Here is a 12,840-nt window from a genome sequence, read left to right as displayed (position 1 = left end):
ATATATTTTAAATTATGTATTTACTATAATTAACTTTCAATCTTAGCTCATTACTCATTGTTTACCAACATTAAACCATTGGGTGCTCTTACTTGAACCTTGTAGCTTGATCCCATATGTTTAACTATGTGGGGTTGGTTTGTTCATACTAATTGTGAAAAAATTTCTGAAATTATTGAAGCTAAACCAGTCATCCTTGGAACCCGCCTAAAATTTGGTTCTTACAATGGTATTTTTAACAAATAAAAAAGTTTTACTTTGTTTTATATTATGTGCTTGTATTATTGTTAATTCATCTTTCCAATATAGGACTTTCTCTTTCATCATGACCCACAAGTGTATTTACGATCAATCCTCTCATTCCTGGTACAGTATCATTGAAAAAGTGGTAACCCATATTTAGCTCATTGCTTTTCAATTCATCCATATTATATAACATGATTTGTACACTCTATGCTCTATCCATATATCTCAAGATCTAAAAACTAATATCAATCTTCATTAATCCTTATTTTTTAAACAAGCTTCGGCATTTACATCTGCATAATTTTTCTCCTTTCTTTGTATGTTTTTTTTTTTTTAAATTTTAAGAGCAACACTTAATGATGCATCACTCGAAGATATAATTGAAAAAACGCATCCACATTGTTGGTGTCCAACCAATACTTGTGATGTTGCTGAACTACTCAAGGCTATATAAATGCTGACAGTAAATCCCACTCTTGGCAATAAATTCCCACTTTTTACATTTAACCATAGAAACATACTACATCCACTCCTGTTATAACTAAATTGCAATTCTTCCCAAAACTGTCAAATATTTACAACCACTTTATTTGAATATTTGTCACCAATATGATGTAGAAACCAAAATTCTAGATAAAAGCAAAGATAATTGTGGTTGACTTGCACCAAATAATTTTTGACATGTAATGCATCAGGTGCAATAAAGGGATGGGTTATAAACACAACGAAACATTCATTTGTTACCATTGTAAGCACACAAGCATTTCACAATCACGGTATGTATGTTATGTTCAAATTTTTAATCATGATCACTCACATAAAAAATTTAACATGTGGTTTCTATCCATTCTAACACAAAAATATATCTTCATCACTTATAGCTGTCGAGCATATGTTGAGGGGATGATGATACGAGACAACTAGCTGCAATTTTGTTTGGCCCAATTGCAAATGAAACATTAGGCTCCACAACAACCAATTTCGTGAATCATACTAGTGAGGTAATCAACTTATTTAATAAATGCTTATGTCCTTTTAGTGTGATCATGTGAAAGCTTTAGAACTACCCTCTTGTTTTATGGAGAATACCATTTATTCTGACTTATAGAAATATCTTTGAATGAAGTCTGCATTTTGGTATTAGGTTGCCAAGCATCTTATGGTTTTCTTTTAGAAGAAGAATTCAAATAAGCAGTGAGCATTGTCTGACTATAACAATGTATGTTTATGAAATCTATAATTTAACAAAATCTCCAAAACAAACTGTTTATTCTTGACTTGGTACTCTACAAATAGAATGTTAATTTTTGTGCATCTTTGCCATATCATTACTATTTAATCATGCATTTTATCCATCCATACATTGGTCTTGACTTCAGGGAATTTGGATAGTTGTCTACTTGTATTAGGTTTTGTATTCCTGCATACTCTTTGACTTTTCTCACTAATTGTAAACTAACAAGTAACTCAATGAGATGCAATTCTATATCACATCGAAGTGGAATAATTGTAGGAATGTTATGTATTAATGTTATATAGAGTAGATAAAAACTGTATAATAAGTTTTTACATGAACATTAACACTAAACAAACTTCTCAAGAAGTTCACCAAAGAATGGTATATCCCTTCTAAAATCCTTTATATATATATATATATATATATATATATTTGGTCCAATATTTCATAGAAATAACCAATGCACAACACAAATAGAAAGTCAATTTTATTTGGTGTCTGTGTCTATGTGTGGATAAATTTTGAGGTTTTGTACTATTTTTTGGCATTCTTATGTGCCTCCTTGTCTCTATATTTGGATTTTTCTTTCTCGTTGAGTAATCAAAGTTTGTAGAGGGAAGATTTTGTGATTAGTATTTTCATAAATCTTTGAAATTGAATTCAAAAAATCTAATACCATACTATATATCATCAACTGGAAAATCCCACACCATGTGTGCACATCCTAGATTTTTTTGCCCATGTAACATATGGGAGGACACGATTGGCTTGTTTAGCCTCGTCATGGTACAAAACAGAAGCAAAACCATCAAGAAACTTGCTTGATTTTATAAACTAGCCAGTTGAAACACTTATTCTTTTACAACGTACATCATTTCCTACGCAGTCCTCAGAAAGATTTTATCGAATTCTATCCAAAATTAATTTCTAGCAGGTCATCATGGAAACCTAGCATGCAATGATTTTCTTTAAAGCAACTGCATGACACTATCTACAATTTCATTTCAATGTTCAACTAAATTCTTTCTCCAAAAAAAAAAAACGGTTCTATGATTTGAAATACTTGTACATTATCCACAAAAATGCGTAATATAATGTGATAGTAAAATAAAAAAAAGCCCTAAATATTCCTCGCCTCCAAAAAGGGGAAGATGAATGAGGGAGATTTTGATAATATAATGAAAGAACATATAAGGATGGTTCTAATTTATTTAAATTCCTTGGTGATGAATATCTGAACAAAAGATCAATTAGAAAAATTTCCCATGCCTTCAACTAATTTTATTAGTAGAGACTATGAAAGAATTTCTTTGAATTGATCTTTTGTTCTCATAATCATTCCCAAGAAATGTAAATAAATCAAAACCATCCTTATAACATTCCTCAATTATTTTATCAAAATCTTCCTCATTTATCTTCTTCTCTTTGGGGACAAGAAGTATGTTTTAGGCTACCCATGTTTTACTCCTACAATGCAGCTTCATATTTCAAATTGTAGAACCTTTTCTTTTTACAAGAAAGAACTTATCAAAAAATTTGCACAAAAATACTAGAGAATTACAAGCTCCTCTTCTTGAATAATAAGTGTTTCTTTTCTTGATCAGTCTTTGATTTTGTACATTTCAACCACTCTAAAGATTATTTCCTACGTAGTGCTCATAAAGATTTCATTGAATTCCATCCATAACTAATTTCTAGCAGGTCATCATGGAAAGCTAGCATGCAATGATTTTTTTTAAAGCTGTAATAGCACGCTAGAAATTCAGTGGATCAATTTCTTTAGGCTTTAAGATCATTGTGAAAACCCCAGAAATGTCTCGAGAATCGAGCTATCGCGTAAGATTGAATTTGTCAGCATAATCAGTTCTAGCCCACTTAGACATCAAAAATTCAATTTTATTTATTTAAGGTACTTCGGAATGTGAGAATGAGAAAAGGTCTACACCATTCGTCTTAAATGAATATTTATGATTTTACGGTGCCATAAAATAATTTTCATTTTTCGGACAACACCTGCTGGAAAATGCGTTTTGATTTGTTCAAGGCACTTAGGAGTTGATTTTTGCAAAACGAAGTACACTCCTAGTTTGGTAGGATTATTTAGGACTATTTACAACAGTGACTTGTGTAAGCGTCATGTGGCACACAGTCCAGTCATTTTCATTTCACAGTGTTGAATGTCGAAACCAATCTAGATAAGTTTCATTTAGACACTTGGCTAGAAATTAGCCACTTTTGGTGAGTAGTATAGGGCACTTGGCACCAAGAGGAACCATGAGATGAAATGTGAAGGAATGGATGGAAAAATCAAGTTTTGTGATCATGTCACCTAAAACAAATACTATTCCATTCAACCATCCATTTGTGTCAAACCAAAAAGGGTTTCAACTTTAGTGAAACTCCAAATACTTGAAATCCAATTGAAACCCTACATATATTGTGGAAACTGAAACCCTAAATGGTTTTCCAAACCCTAAAGTGTCACTATATGGGTTTGATAGAAATTGAAGCCCTAAACCAAACCCTATGAAAACCCCAAATGATGCCCAATCAGTTTAGGCCCATTAAGGCCCACCGTATTGCTCCACCTACAGCCATGACATACTTCCACTGCCCATGTAAGTCCCAAATAGTGACATATGAGAAGGCAAATAGCCACCTCACCACCTCCTTATCACACTGCAGCAGCAAGGCACAAAATTGTGTGCTATGGCCCTCGTTTTAGGCATAGTTTTGGCTGACAACCCATCACCGAAAGGTCATCCTCACATCACCTCTCAACTCCTCCAGTAGTATAAGTATCATTCATGGTCATTTCCTTAGTCTTTTGTCACTTTTGAAACACTTTCCTGGAGAGAACTCAAGGAGAAGCTTCAGACAACTTTTATGGTCTTTCTTGCTCGAATTTTTCAAAGAATTTGTAAGTAGATTACATGAAACACTCTTCACCTGAGTTGTTCCTATTTTAGTTTAGTTTCTGTTGGTATATTTTGTGTGATTTTTAATAAAATTTTAATTAGTAACAAATATATTTAACCATGCAAAGGTCATACTGGGCGATAATTTGGACAGTGTATTTTTTATTTTTTTATGATGTTCTTGACAAGATCTTGGTTTGATATTTTTCTGATTTATATTTAACATATTAGCATGAAAGTTGGATTTAAATTCGTTGTATATTAAGAGTTTTTACTAAGAGTTTTACATGATATGAGAATTGAAAACTTTAGGTGTAAAAACAGTTTATGTTTTGAGTAAGTTTGGATCTTTTGTTATGAAAGCATGCTCCTATGGTCTTAATATTCATATATGTTATTCTTAGGAGTTTGATATGTGTTAGGAAGTTATTTTGAAAACTTATGGTTGTGATCTTGAGGGAATGAATTTTTATGCATGTTGAGGTTGTGTTTCTATGCAATTTTTGCCATGTGATCGAGTTTGATACTTAGATAAATCTTATAACTTGAATATGAAGTATATGATATTTTTTATTGATGGTTTACTTAACGAAAAAGTTAGATCTATTGGTTTGATCAAAGACCAAAACATGTGGTACACGGTTTTGGAGAAAATGTGCACGCCGATTTCATTTGTTGACATTTTGGTGTTTTTGTGATTTTTGACTTGTTTGTTCAAGCATGCTATTTCTTAGTATTGATTTATGATTATGTTAAGAATATGTTTTTTAAACTTTTGGAGTTCTTGGAGTTTATTTGGAGAATGATAGACCAATAATATCAAGAGTTGTTCTTTATGGTCAAAATACTTTATATTTTGGCATGAAGGAATTATGGTTTTTATGATTTATGTTTTGTTAATGTCCTAGTATGATATTAAAGCATAGGATATGATTTTTGTAGATTTCCTGATTCTTTTTTAGCATAAAAGTTGGAGTTTAAAATTCTTGGAACCTAGATTTACGCTTCCTTCTCGCCACACTGTGGCAAAGGATATTAAAAAGATGTACTGGAAAGATAAAGATGTTTTGAGAGGCTAATTGGCGGGTTTGGTAGTTTGCCTCACTACCGATACTTAGACTTCTGTCCAAAATTTTAATTATATGTCTTTGACTGTTCATTTCATTGATTCTGATTGGATTTTTCATAAAAAGATTATTAAGTTTTGTCAAATAACTTATCACAAGGGTGAGACGATTGGAAAGGCCTTACAGGCCGCAATAAAGGAGTGGGGGTTGACACGGGTTTTGACAGTTTCGGTTGACAATGCCTCGTCTAATGATGTCGCATTGGGATTTCTAAAGACTTATCTTAGAGAGGCAAATAAGACATTCTTAGGTGGTGAATATTTGCATGTTAGATGTTCTGCACATATCTTGAATCTAATTGTGACTGAGGGGTTGAAAGATGTCGATAACTCGGTTGCACGAGTTAGACTGGCTGTGAAATTTGTGAGGTATTCTCCTTCTAGATTGGAGAAATTCAAGATTGTTGCGAAGACTGTGGGCATAACATCAAAAAAGGGTCTTTGTACTGATGTTCCTACCAGATGAAACTCAACCTTCTTGATGTTGGAGGCTACCCAAGAATATAAAGTTGCCTTTCAATTATTGGGTGATGAAGATATTCAATATGTCAAATACTTTGATGAGCACGGGGGTTTAGGAATGCCTAATGATGATGATTGGGAGGTAGTTGCTACTTTTGTTGATTTTCTCGGGCTTTTTTACTATGTCACGTTGAAGTTATCTGCTTCTTTGCACCCTACATCCCATGAATTTTGTCAACAAATATGTAGGGTGAAAGAAGAATTAGACGACATGTGTAGGGGTTCCAATCTAAGGATGAGGGGGATGGCACTGACCATGAGGGTCAAATATGACAAGTATTAGGGAGATTTGACTAGACTAAAAATTTTGTTATATGTGGCTGTTATTCTTGATTCCCGTCTAAAAATTTCAGGCATGTTATATGGTTTGGGAGTTGCGCATGATCAGACATTGACTGATCTTATTGGTGAGATGGCCTGAGATACACTTTATAAATTTTATAATGAGTTTAATGCAATTAAGGGTGGTACGACTTCTACTACACCTACACCTACCCCAACACCTCCTCCAGACACCGGGGCAACAAAGAAGAGTAGATTGGCATGGACAAAGACCCTCGCACATAATCTCACACTAGTCCATCAATCTACAGAGGTGGTTTCAGAATTAGACAATTATTTGTCAGCGGATCTTATTCAAGATGATGATGATTTTGACATATTAGGATGGATCAAATAAATATCTCATCCTTTCTGAGATTGCCCGTTGTATGTTGGCCATCCCTATTAGCACCGTTACCTCGGAGTCTGCCTTTAGTACCGGAGGGTGCATATTGGATCCTTTCCAAAGTTCATTGTCTCCTACAACTGTGGAGGCATTGATATGCACACAGAGTTGGACGATGGAAATGATATTTATGTTCCGGATGTTTTAGATTTTAAAGAGACCGACGAAGAGGCTGGTGATCAGTCTGGATCTGCACCATCTGGTAATTGTTGTTTTTATTTCATTATTTTGATTTATTTATATTCATTTCAATTTCATCAGTATTAATTTTAGTATTGATTGTTGTAGCAATACACGAGACGACTCAGACGATGTCTACCTCCACTGCAATATGAATATGTGCTCAAGCCTCAAAAGACTACCCATCCAGCCGCCCCAAATGTCACAGTCAAAGACCCAAATAGCTCGCCTCCTTTTTTAGATTATTAATTTCCTAGAATATTGAAATTTGAATCAGATGTACGTATTATGTATTTGATTTGTAATTTTGTAATGTTGATACAATGTCCCTTGAACACTTTTTTCTTTGTAATTTTGTAATTATTTAGACTTTCCATTTTATTTTTGTAATAGCTTAGTTATTATTATTATTTATTAGTTTATTAGGTAGTAGACTTGTAGTCTATAGTAGTACTTTATTAGAGTCTTAATTATATAAAATTGTGTATGTATATATTATTTTTATTCATGTAACTTTTTTTCTTTTTTAATCTCTTATTTTTTTAAAAAAAACTTTTATTTTTATGGGCCCCAATTTCAGCGATTTCTAGGCCAAAAATGGCCCAGAAACCACTTCTAGGCCTTTGGCCCAGTAGGGTGCGGCAAGGCAGACGGAGGACCCCCTCCACCCCACCTCGTTATCCGGGATGGGGTCCCCGCCCCAGCACTTCGGGGGCAGGGGACGGATTAAAAAATTGCCCCTGCCCATGCGGGGGCAGGGGGTGGTGTGGGGGCTACCCGCCCCGTAGGGGGCGGGTAGCACCCCTGGAAACAATCACAAAAATTCTTTCAAATTTGAAGAATTTTGGACTATGGACCATACTAGTCAAATGGTAATTAAGAAAGCTTGGAACAAATCTTTTTCAGGTACACATATCTTCATCTTTTCTCAAAAATTAAAAGAAGTTAAAAAAAAATTAAAATTGTGGAACAAGAACTGCTATGGGCATATGCAAACCTTAATCCGTGAACTGACTCAAACTCTGGTACAAATCCAAACCAAAGAACCATCAGCTCAATCCATGATTATGGAGGCAAAGGTGAAAGAGAATCTCAATGAGCAACTTCGAAGAGAAGAAATTCTCTGGAAATAGAAATCAAGGCTACAGTGGTTAACAACAACATACCTCAACACAAAATTCTTCCATATGTCAACCACTATTCGAAGAAGATCCAACTCGATTGATAGCCTAAAGACGGACTGCTGACCCCTCAGTCATTCAAAATTGTTTCCTGAATCACTTTAAAGAAGTATACTAATCTTCGAACCCAGCCCAGTCCTCAGAATTAGAAAGCCTGTTCTAAAACAAGATTTCTGAGATGGAAAACAACTTTCTTTGTGAAATATCAACAGAGGATGAAATAGTGTCGACTCTTAAACAAACTCCTTCCAACAAAGCCTTGAGGCCTGATGGTTTCATTGGCCTTTTTTGTAAGTATTATTGGGACATAGTCAAGGAAGACTTTTATGCTACAATAAAAAATTTCTTTATTTCCTTAATTCCCAAGAATAAAAATCCAAACACTGTCCACCAATTCAGACCAATAAGCTTATCCAATGTGTGTTATAAAATCATTGCAAAAATTCTTGCGAATAGGCTCAAAAACATTCTTCACAAGATAATTTCTCCTCATCAAACTCCATTTGTTCCCGATAGAACTATCCTAGAGAACACCATCATTGCCCAATAAGTCTTTCATCATATGAAGAAGAAGAAAAAAAAGGAAGGGTAGGTCTAATGGCATTAAAGATTGATATAGAGAAAGCCTTTGATTTCAGGAATGGAGTTTCATTATGAAAATTTTGAAAAGTCTCGATTTTCACAATAAATGGATCATGTGGATCAAGGAGTGTATTTCTATAATCTCTTACTATGTGGTCATAAATGGAACTCCTCATGGCTTCTTTAAACCCTCTAGAGGCTTAAGGCAAGGAGATCCGCTTTCCCCCTTCTTGTTCATCATTGGCATGAAAGTGTTGTCCAGACTTATTATAAGAGAGGAAAACTTAGGGAACTTAAAAGGTATTAACATTAGAAGAAATGGCCTCACCATCACCCATCTTCTTTTCGCTGATGATTTGATACTCTTTGGTAAAGCCTCTAGTCAAAATGCCCAATGTTTTTTTAAACTGTTTGGAAACATAAACTGCCTGGTCTGGCCAAAAGATTCACATAGAAAAATCCTCCATTCAGTTTAGTGGCAATACTCAACCTCAAAAAAGGTGGAAAGTAAAAGATATTTTGGGTTTTAAAATAGCCTCATCCAAAATAAAGCATCTCAGACTTCCTCTTTCCTTTAATGCCTATAAGAAAATCCACTTCGAGTAGATTCAGGAAAAAATTTCCCAGAAGTTAGCTGGTTGGAAGGCCAAACTTCTCTCTCGGGCTGGTAGAACTACCCTTATAAGGTCAGTAGCCAGCAGCATTCCTTCTTACATTATGCCCATTCTCTAGATCCCAAAGTCTATTTCAAAAAACATAGACAGATCCATTATGAAATTTTGGTGGGGCTTTGAGCATGAAAAAACTCACAACTTCACACCCAAATCGTGGAAGTCAATATGTCTGCCAAAATTTGTTGGAGGATTAGGACTTAGAATGACTTATCTCTTTAATAAGTCTCTTTTTGCTGAAATTAGGTTGGCAAATGATGAATGATAGTAGTGCAAGTTGGAAACCTATGCTGCAATGTAAATACATGTCAAACTCCTCTTTTTCTGATGTCAAACAAAAAGTCTCTGATTCTTGGATTTGGAAAGGGCTCTTTAAACAAAGAGATTTCCTCAAGGAGTGTATGTTTCCAAATCAACAATGGCACAAAAACTAGAGTTTGGTCTGATCCATGGACTCCCACATAGCCCACCCATCAACCCACTCCAAAGTCTACTTCCACTCAAATTGACCTGACCCTCACAGTTGCTGAACTCATAATGGAAGAGTCAAGAAGATGGGACACCATTCTTCTTGATGCTTTTTTCCATTAAAATTCGGTTCGAGAGATAACAAAAAATCCTTTGGCTTAGACTCAGTTCCACAACAGGGTTGATAAGCTCATCTGGCAACATCATATTTTTGGAAATTGTTCTGTAAAATTAGCATATGCAGCACTCACTAGAGAACCAGAGAATCAATCTTTGCCCACTCAAACAAATGTGTGGAAAAAATTGTGGAAATTGAAAATTCAGGACAAATTAGAACTCTTTTGTTGGAAAATCCTGAACAATATCATTCCTACCAAATCTGTTTTAAAAAATTTTCTATCCCTCTTTGAAGAGCAAGTAAACTGTCCAATCTGCAACATTGAGGAAGAAACACAACAACATTTGTTCCTGAAATGCACTTACTAGGAAATCCCCATGGCCCCTAAATACATCTTCCTTCACAAATTTCAGCAGTTCAAATAAGATTGTTTATGAAGCCTTAATTCCTAATATTGATAACTTTGTCTGAGGGACCTTAAAGATTTTTAATGAGCATAGAGATGCTTGGAGCAGTAAACAGTTTACTGAGCCTTACAAGGGGAGAATAATTACTGAAGACCATTACATATTATCTTTTGATGTAGCTGTTAGAAACACAGGTAGTACAACAACAACAATCTGCAGATCAAGTGATGGTTCACCAATATTTGTCAAGAAAAAATTCATCCAAAGCAAAAATCCGAATCAAGGGGAGGTCAATGCATTGCTACTAGGAATTGAAGCAGGGATTGAACATGATATAAAGAAAATTTTAATCATAGGAGATTCGATAATGGCCATACAAGCAGTTGAAAATCTAGATGAATGTGCAGATTGGTAATAGCAAGAGATGCAAACAATTTTCTGAAGTCATTCGAAAGCTGGAACCTGATCAAAATACATCGAGATCATAATCGATGCGCACATGGAATTGTGCAATGGGCAGCCTCCAAAAGTATTTTTTGAAGCATCCCACTTATTTATATTCCACCATACTTACTTGATTTTCATAGTGGAAAGGACCCTCCCTATTTGTTTTCCTGTAATATGACCGTTTAATATGGTACTTTGTGAACATTTTAGTAGTAATACATGAATCTGATGCTTGCTTCAAAAAAAAAAAAAACTCACATTTTTAGAAGGTATATACAAACCTTACACTATAAATGAGCATGAACACTAGCAGGATATGTAGAATGAAGAGGGGAAGTGTGCAAACCAAGAGAGCAAGGAGGCTCGAGCATTCGGGATCAACATGCATCTATGGATCGAGGAGGGATAAGAAGGATTACCCTGTATGGACAGCCTCGGTCTCAGGTAGTTTCTCGAGCAAATCTGTTTGTTCTACCATCCGGACATGTGGAGTGAAATTGGATTCAGCCAACTAGGTATGGCATAGAGCATTTCCAAAAAAGCTTACCTTTTGATTCCAATATACAAAGGTTAAATATTGTCATGGCCTATAAATGAATTGTTGTGATAATCCAAATGTAGAAACATTGGATCATGTTTTATGGTTGAGTGAACTAGCAGCTGATATATGGAGTATTTTGCTAGGTTGTTGGGCCTTAAACAGGACAGGATTAGAAGCTGGCAATGGTTGGTGTTAGTTTGGTTTCACAAGGCCAAAGTTGTTTCTCAACTTAGCATTGTCATAAGGTAATTCCATCAATTATAAGTTGGTGTCTATGGCTTTGAAGGTGCAAAACTCATATAGAAGGGAAATCAAAACCTGTTAATATGGTTTGTTTTAGGATTAAAAGCATGCTCTCTCAAAGTATGGTGAAAGTGCGTGCTTGAAAGAAGGTAAGCACAATTGATGAGGTTAAATTACATCAAATAGGACTTCTTGTCTTGGGTTTGAAAGCACAAAAAACTATTATTGTACGAGGGTCTACTCCACCATTGGGTTTTGTCAAGTTAAATATTGATGGGTGTAGTGTGGAGAATCTTGGTGAATGTGGTGGTGGAAGGGTAGTTCGTGATTCTAAAGGGGGGTCTCTTGGGCGGTTTTATGGCCTAATATGGGTGCAACACTAACACAATATTACTAATTCCCAACTGGTGGAATGTAATACGTTATTCTTCTATAACTATGTATAGTCTATTGGTTAATGGCTTTTTATGACTTATGGTTTTAGTTCATTTTACACTTTGGTTTTGATTCTTTTGTAACCTCAATGTGTCTTTTTTTTTTTTTTTTGTTAATGAATAGTCGGAAGTCACATGTCCAATAGTGACCCCCTCCCAAATTTATTTATAAAGCCCTTACTTATGGCCAAAGAATATCGTGGAAACAATTAAGGCCTATATGAGAAAAAACCCAACAAGACCACAACCAAGAAATCAAACTAAATAAGCCTATATATCAAAATATGGTAACCAAAACCACAAAAAAAGAGGCTACTAACACCTTAAAGAGGGAAGGTTGGAGAAGTCCAACTGAAGCAATCCTCTAAGAATCCAAGGCATGTTACAGTTATTAGAGTAAACCAATTCTGCGCCTGAGGCAGCTTCCTTAGCTAACCAATCCACCACCTTATTACCTTCACAGAACATATGCTGGAAATGAGAAATGAGAGTACGAGTCAAACGAACAAGCTTTTCCCAAAAATCCTCCAGGTACCAAACACCACATCACCCTCTATTCCACCAAGAAATAACCACCATCGAATCAATCTCTACTATCACATTTGAAATATTTAATGATTTGCAAAGCCTCAAACCATTAAGGAGTGCCAGGAGTTCCGCTCTATTCTTAGATCCAAAACCAATAGGATAGGCAAAGGCCTGAACAAGACGACCTAAATCATTATGAATAAACCACGAATGCCACAAGAACCCGGGTTACCGAGACTACTACCATCTATGTTCAACTTGCAC

The sequence above is a fragment of the Juglans microcarpa x Juglans regia genome, chromosome 3D (genome assembly GCF_004785595.1).
Source record: "Juglans microcarpa x Juglans regia isolate MS1-56 chromosome 3D, Jm3101_v1.0, whole genome shotgun sequence".
Lineage (NCBI taxonomy): Eukaryota > Viridiplantae > Streptophyta > Magnoliopsida > Fagales > Juglandaceae > Juglans > Juglans microcarpa x Juglans regia.
The sequence above is the reverse complement of the archived record's forward strand: the minus strand, read 5'-3'. Positions refer to the sequence as shown.